We start from the raw sequence: 8,784 nt of genomic DNA, 5'->3' as shown, positions 1-8,784 counted from the left end.
AACATTAGAAGAATTAAGACATTGTACATCAATATTAGAATCATGATTACCCCTATTATAGACATCCCAAGCAAACCAAACATAAAAATCCCAAGCATCATCAATTAATAATGCTCTAAATTCACCATTATGCATGCATTCAACTTCATCCCTAGTTTGCTCATTCAAACCAAAATAACAAACCTTACAAGCCTCCCAAAGATTACAACAATTATAATAAAGAAATCCCTCAAGTCAATTGAAATATTCACAAAAAGGCTCATTATCATATTGAGGAAATGGGAGACATGCCATTTTTTTTTCAAAACAAGCAAAAATCAAATTAAAGAAAAGTATATACGAAGACCTAGACTAAAGCAATAAAAAACACTCAAACATAGACACCATTCCCCGGCAACGGCGCCATTTTGACAAGGGAAAACTAGGCCGTTGACTAATCCTCCTTAAGTCAAATAAAATTTATAATCACTTAACAAACCTAAATACAAGTATAGAGGTAAGTCAAGGGTCGAACCCAAAGGAACGGTTATGTTCAAGTGCTTTCAATTGGGCGCCTAATCTAGGTCGAAGTCAAGGGTGAAGAGGTCACTAGACAACTAACAAAACAAACAACGAAACAAATAAACACTAGGGAATGGGGATTAACAAGTAATCATGACAATTGCAACAACTTGGGAAAAACATGCCAATCAAAGGTTGTGAAGACTAATGATAAGAGATATCAATTGAAATCAAAGAGCTATCTCCTAATCGTTAAGCTAGTGGTCTCTACGAATAACAAACTAGGAGAATCACAATCCAAACCAATCAATAATTGCAAATCCTAAATCAATGGGTTGTATCATTAGAAATCACAATGCAATCTAGCATAATTCTCAAGGCCTAATCAAATTACACACATGCAAACTTACATTAATCACTTTAATTTCAACAATCAATCAACACAATTCCCAAATTAATCACAATCAATCAATCATACAAGTTTCACCCAATCCCTAGCCAAACAACTACTCAAGAATCATCATCTAATTAACAAGCAACTAAGAAATCAAGAATCAACAAAATATAAAGAACAATTACACTAATCAAGATCAATCATCAAAACCAAATCAAATAAACATGAAATTAAACAAAGTAATTAAATGAGATAGAGTTAGAGATCCTCATTGATTGATTATGGAGATCTTCAATACAATTGTCACCTTGAATCTTCAATCTCTCAAATCCCCAATGAAATCTCTCACTTTCTCTCTCTAAATCTACTCTAAAACTAACCCTAAAAGTAGAGAGAGAAACTCTCAACTAAGCTAAAATTATGATCAAAATTATGTCTAAAAACTTCATCCAAAATTAGGTCTTAAAGTATTTATAAGAGGCGGGAAAACGAGCTCGAAATGAACCCGGAAGCAGGGTTGCGCGCCCACGCAAGGTGGACGTCATGCCCTCTCCTCCTTGATCGTGCCTGCGATAAACTGGGTATGGAATGGTCCTCGATTGCACGCCAGCCCTAGATGAATTGCGCGTCCGCGCACCCTGAGCAGGACACTTCTTCGGTGCATGCATGATGTGAATGGTACGCCTCTCATGATAGTCACTAAGCATGGCAGATTCAAATGGACTTGACGGTGGGTTCGACACCACATCTTCATGAGAGCACGGCTTAAGAACGCAAGAGCTAGAACTTGGAGCATCCACTTCCTTGCATCTTGAGCTTTCCCAATACTATAAGTTTGCTCCAAATGCAACTTCCAACTTAGAAAACCACCAATATCAAGACCCGAACCTCGTACAATACCTACAACCATGAAAAAAGAGCAAATAAAGGAGAAAACACTAGAAAAACCATAAAAACATAAAATAAGAGAGAAAAGGTAAAATAAAGAGAAAATGCATAAAACTAAGCATTTATTAAGAAAGAAAGCTATGAAAAGAAGGTAAAACAACCTAAATACTCATCAAATAAGTGCCATAAATGGCTCTCATCAATCGCTCCTGAAAGACACAAAATGAGAAGATATTAGTGGTGTAAGATAAAACAAAAGGTAAACATGGAAAAAACAGGCGAATATATCTTGTAAACATCGTCTGAACCACTCTAACAACTCGTACTGAGTCCCAGCTTGATGATGCAATATTTCAGAGCATCAATCAGCCTCATCATGCCCATCATATCCGAGTGTGTGACCTGAAAGCAAGAAATCAGTAATAAGCAATATTAAGAAAAGTTGAAGCTGTGTCAGAAAGCTTACCGGGTCGAACTCATCAGGTAGGGACTCTTGTGCCTGTCTAAAACCCTCTAGTGCATCAGCAATATGGTCCTCAACCATACCAATCGGCCCCGGGTAACAGACAGACTGAGACGGGATCTCAATCCTCCCACTACAACGAGCAGTCGCCTAAAACATGATCAAATAATCAGGTTATTTGACGGTTTAAACAAAGACTACCATAAAAAAAATTCTCAAAAATCAAACCTCAGGAAGACGGGGTGGAGGAGCCAAGGAAGCAGGTCCTATGAATAATCGTCGTCCATACACATGAGCTTTGTCCAAGAAAACTGGTGGCGCTCACTTTCGCTCACCTACGCCTCCAACAAGCGTGAGTGCAACATCGACGCAGGCGGAGGCAATGACACCACAAAGCGGTTAACGCTGTGCTGACGGACTATGCACTCTCCAAGATACTAGACAAAACATGATGTACCAAAGAAGACGGTACGGTATGTCAAGCGCTCTAAATCCTCGGGAAGGTCAGTCAAGCCAGCCCAAGGTCGATATTGAATCTCGACCAGGACTTGAAAAGGATAAAAGAATACAGTGAATACCGAGAAATAATATCGAAGTGAAAGAAATACATTATAAAGTCGATCCTTACGCAAACAGTGGTGGTACCATGGCGCAGCAACCCTCGTAAACTCGGCACTAACTCCACTCGAGACTCGCCCCGGTCACGCCAGTTGGCACCGATAGGAAAATCGTGGACCACTCCCCGACGCCGTCGAGGGGCTAATCTTGGAACATACTCATAGAACCATAGCTGCAAGAAGAATAATCTTTAAGTACATGAGCCAAACCGGTAAAAGCAAAACACGAAGAAAAAGGATCATCACCTCTACAACTCTCCAAAGACCATAGACGGCAACAAGAGACTGATCATTCAGCTGTCTACAGCCATGATGCAGCGACGAGAGTAGATCAGCATACCCTAGACTAGCCTAACTACAGGAGCCTATCTCGGCGATCTTGGTTAGAGACGGCAGGTAGCAGAGAACTGCGCGAGAACTCCTATCAAGAGGATTAAGATGAAGATCCATACTCGTTGCTCAGGTGTCGTCTCAGCAATATCCAAACCATGGGCAAGAACAGAAGCCAACTCTGACCGCCCACTCCGAGGACCACCCCAAGGCACCGGCCGAGTCCTGATATGGTGAACGACAAGACCTAACAAGTCCGCTACCTCACTCTCCCCCCATGTGAGGTCATGTATCTGTTGAATGGGTTGATCAATGAAACGTAGGCCGCTGATCATGCTGAAATCGAGAGGAGTCACCGTCATCTCCCCCCAAGCGAAGTGGAAAGTGTTGGTAGTATCCCAAAAATACTCTAACAAGGCTCGGACAACTATCGAACCACAGCCTCGGGGGCTGCGAAATCCCACAACCGCTGAGTAAAAATCGCCTAAACCAGCAAACTCCCACAATGCGTTGGTAATGGGATCTCTAGTGATGAGCCCGTATAGCCGGGGAATCAAGTCTCCGGCTCCTGAACCATGATGGCAAAATACGCCATCAACTAATCCGGCAAGTGGACGGTGAGAAACATGGTTCTCACGACATAAAACTAGCTCGTCTAGTGTCCACGAGGGTGGGGTCCACCTACCCCTGCTCGTAGAGGGGCGAAGCTCGGGCTCCAAGGCCTCGTCCATATCCTTGGGAACCGAGGGAGTGTTCTCTCTCAAAGTCTGATGTCGGCCACGAGTAGAAATATCTCGATCTTGTTGTCTAGGCATGCTATTATATTCAAAAAAGATAAAAATCTAAATACTTAGCATCATTTCCTAAGTTATTTAGTTATTTATTTAAAACAGCATGACAACTACCTAAAGTTGCATTTTCCATTATATGCTAAATATCTACCTCAAGGATAAAAAATAGCAAATTAATGGAATCATTTCTAGTATTTAGTTTCTCCATGACAAACTACCTAGCCGCATGATACTATGTTCTCCATGACAATGTAGTATGTATGCAAAAAGAGTATGTTTCGAAATTGCACGAAATTAACAGGGCACCGTTCCCGATTGATGCGACAATATAGACTTGAACAAGTAGTTTCACGCTATAATGATAGTCTTCATGAAGTATCATTGCATGAAAGTAATGTTCATAAGTATGAGACATATTGGATTGGAAGGCCTTTGTGGACTGTTTCTGCGAGTAATCAACCTTCTCCACTCTTATCTAGTGCATACAAGTCATGGTTTAATCCTCGAAGTAGGAGGGAACGAGTTGGATCGCGTAAGTTTGATGGTGATGTGAAGGAACGACTTGAAAGTAAGATGGTGCCTCCTAAAGACTGTCTTGGTCCAAGAACACAAGGAATTGAGTTTATGACTCCTATCATGCCTAAGAAGAAGAGTTGGGTAAAAGGAAAGGGTAAAGACAAGATGGTGTATAGGGAGAAGCAACCTAAGAAACGTGAGAGAGGTGAAAAGGGTGAAAGCTCTACTAGGGGTGTGACGGTTCGAGCTACGAAGGACACTCTAATGGTGAAGGACGACCTAGTTAAAAAGAAGAAAGAAATTCCTAAGGCTAAGAGGTATTAAATCAATATTGCTACGCTTTTATGATTTACGTTTTAATTTTTAAATAAGGAGTATGATGGCAATAGTTGCAGTGACATTTATTTCATTAATAATAACATATTTCTTTTGGCCTTAATTAAAACTTACAATGACTTCTTCTTCTTCTTCTTGTTTTTTTTTTTTATTTATTTATCCGAGTCAAGAAGTCAGACGCAATGGCAAAATAATAATCGTCGAACGTAATAATCGTAAAACAATTAACAATACTGGAAAATCCCGGAAAAATTGTCTACCGTGCCACGGTACTTTGTGCCGTGTCACGGTACTTTTTACCGTGTACGATAGTCAATACTGTGACACGGTGCTTCTCTGTTGCATTTTTTCGCCAAAATTCCGCCGTGTCGCGGTGTTTCCTGCCGCGGCGCGTCGTTTTGATGAGTGACATTTATGTCACTCTTAGGGTGGTTTTTATGCTTTGTTTTAGCTTGTCTTGGGATGTTTTATAGCTGTATTGTTCAAATAATGCGTGCATATATGTCTTGATGTGTTTTAGATAAAATCCCATATGTTCTTGAATGCTTGCCTTTATTGCGTATTTGCATCGTTGCCTATAACTTATTGCTTCCCTTGGTTTTTGTGCTTAGGTATTTGAAGTCGTGGATTGCAAAGAAGAAGCCAAGGAAGCATGAGAAAAGAATTGAAGAAAGTAAGGTGCGAGGGCGCGCACCATGTGCGCGAGCGCACGGTTGGAGTGTGTGGGCGCGCAACCTTGTGAGAACCCGCGTAAAAGAAAGAGAATTACAGAATTGAGGCAGAGAGTTTTGCGCAGGCTGTGTGCGACCTGTGCGCGGGTGCACACACCCATGCGCGGGCGCGCGCCCACCTAGCACGGGTGCGCAACCCAGCAACACGGGCGCACAACCCAAGCACAAGCCACGCAACCCACAAAAGCGCGGGCGTGCAGTTTTGTGCGAGGGCGACAGCGAGCCCCTATTTAGCTTTTTCGCAACTTTCTTTATATTTCGAGGCTTATTTTTTGTACGGGAACAACTTCATTTTCTTGATATCTCTTTCTCTAGTTTTAGGAGAGCTTCTCTCTCTAGGTTTAGCTTAGGATTAGAGTAATTTAGAGAAAGAAAGTGAGGGTTTCTTCATTGTTGAACTTGGATTTTGAAGAAGAAGCTTAATCAACCTCTTTGTAGACCTTCAACTTCAATCAATGAGTATCTCCTTACTCTTTTCTCTTTATCTTGCTATTTTATTCTTGTTTTAGTTGTTAGTATTTCTTGTTAATCATGTTAATGCTTGGTTATTTATTAATTAATCTTGTTGTTGGCATGAGTAGTGAGTAATTTCCCCATTAAGGGGATGGTTGTGGTGTAGTTGGATCTTGAGCATGATTTAGGGTTTGGAGTTGATTTGTTTGTGATTAAAGTCTTTATATGCTTACTTGTTCTTCGATTTTCTTGCAAAATGCATGTTGTTAGTTGATTGGAGGTGAATTATTGCTTAATGATGCGATAGGGGACCTAGGAAGATTCATTTGTATCGATTGTTATTTGATTGCACCTCCTAGTATATGGTTCTAATGTGAAAACATAGAGGCTATGTTAAGAGAAGCCAACTGACCCCGAAAGGTGGCTATATTGGATCCCTTACATCGATATTCGAGCATGTTTAGTTCATGATTAATTCAACTTCTATGCCTTTGTTTATGTTTGAGTGAATGCTATACCTAAACCGTTTTCCTTAATGTTTTATTTCTTATTTTAGCTTCTTTAGACTTTAGTTTACTTATCTCCTATTCCAAACTAGCTTAGTTGTTGATAACATTTGGTGGTGTATATTCGTTCCCTGTGGTTCGACCCTTATGCTTGCCTTATACTCGTATTAGGTTTGTTTAGGTTGTATCAATTGTATTTGATATAGGGATAGACATTTGACGACGTGTTTATTTCCCTTGTCACGTTTCCTACCGTAGCACGGTGCCTGTTGTTTTGTGATTTTCTTTGTTGTATGTTGTAGTTTTTTTGACGAAGAAGGGATTTTTATTTTTAAAGTGGCCGGGCCCCCTTGAGGGGTTGCCTACATATCCTTAAAAGGAATCAAGCCAAACGTAGTTCTAACGGGTCTTAAACCCATGCAATTAAGCATAAAATTTCTTGAGTTGATCCAAGTTGGTTAAATTATGGAAACTGTTGCCATCCATGTCTACTAATTGTGCCGCTCCGCTAGACAAGATGGACTTGACAATGTATGGACCTAAGGCCTCGTCCATATCCTGGGGAACCGAGGGAGTGTCCTCTCTCAAAGCCTGACGCCGGCCACGAGTAGAAATATCTCAGTCTCGTTTTCTAGGCATGCTATTGTATTCAAAAAAGATAAAAATCTAAATACTTAGCATCATTTCCTAAGTTGTTTAGTTATTTATTCAAAACAGCATGACAACTACCTAAAGTCGCATTTTCCACTATACGCTAAATATCTACCTCAAGGCTAAAAATTAGCAAATTAATGGAATCATTTCTAGTATTTAGTTTCTCTATGACAATGTAGTATATATGCAAAACAGAGCATGTTTTGAAATTGCACGAAAACAACAGATCTGCACATCATAGCATGTTTTACAAGATCTACAAAAGTTATATCATCATTTCAAGTGACAAAACATAACAAGAACAACATGAACACCATTCACGCACAAAGTAGTACCCAAAAATGGTTATTTGCTCATTTCTTCACCAAATCATGCACACTTGGTCTCAAATTGCTCACAAACCAATATACATACATAAACAAGAAAAATCATAGCAATAATTTCGACATAATAGCTCAAAATCAAAAACCCCCAATTTGATTTTTCTAGGGTTTCATGCGAAAATCGTTCGTTTGAAGCAAATTTTGAGACAAAAGGGAAGTAAACTTACATGGATCCTTGTAGGAATTCGAAAATGAGGAACATTTCAAGAAATTTGAGTGGAAACGATGAAGAAACGAGTGAGGCAAGCTTGAAAAACCACAGCAGCACGAACTGGAAAACTCGAACAATAAAAATGAAACTGAAACGAAAAAGAAACCGTGATTTTCGAAATTTAAAGGCAATACATAGTTGCCGTGACACGGTACACCATGCCGCATCACAATAACAGGTGTCGTGTCACGGTGCTAGTCGTTGAGACGCGGTTAAACAGCAGGGTAAAAGGGAGCAGAAATGGAAAAATTCAAAGCGCACGTGACTATTTCAGCAGGAAGAAAACGTCGTGTCACGAAAAGGAATGCCGCATGATGGCAGAGTACGCCGTGTCACGACACTCTCCCACGTGACGCGGTAACTGCGCGTGTCCTGCAAACCGTAGGAATCTTCAGCGAATATTCCAAGGCATCATTTGACCAAGTTTGAACAGCTTTCCGCAGCTTTTTGACAATTATTTTTTCACCGAATATTCACGGGATATTCTAATTGATATTTAAATGGTACCAAAATATTATACCCCTAGCAAGCATCAAAGTCATATTTTTGATATTTTGAGCACCTAATACGGTAAAATATATTCGGCTTGAAGGTCTAATCATATACAGCTCACGTTCGGGGATAAAACGAACCATCTACAACCCACGTTCGGGGACAAGCGAACTATCTACGGCCCACGTTTGGGGACAAGCGAACCATCTACATCCCATGTTTGGGGAAAAACGAACCATCTACGGCCCACATTCGGGGAAAAGCGAACCATCTACAGCCCACGTTCGGGGACAATCGAACCATCATCATTTTTAGTGATCATCTCCCAGGCGAAGATGATTCATGGCGCAAGGTTCTCGATACACAAAGACTTGCAATCTCATCATGAGACAAGTTTTTCCTCAAGCATGGAAAACTGTCGGTCGTTGCCACCTCTCAAGGCGAAGAAGTCAGCGATTATATCACAACAATTTTCATCCGGTGGATTTCTTCAAACTTAGAAAGCTACCGAATTCATT

This window comes from Chenopodium album, chromosome 17 (genome assembly GCF_948465745.1).
Source record: "Chenopodium album chromosome 17, dcCheAlbu1.1, whole genome shotgun sequence".
In the NCBI taxonomy this organism is placed as follows: Eukaryota; Viridiplantae; Streptophyta; class Magnoliopsida; order Caryophyllales; family Amaranthaceae; genus Chenopodium; species Chenopodium album.
The sequence above is the reverse complement of the archived record's forward strand: the minus strand, read 5'-3'. Positions refer to the sequence as shown.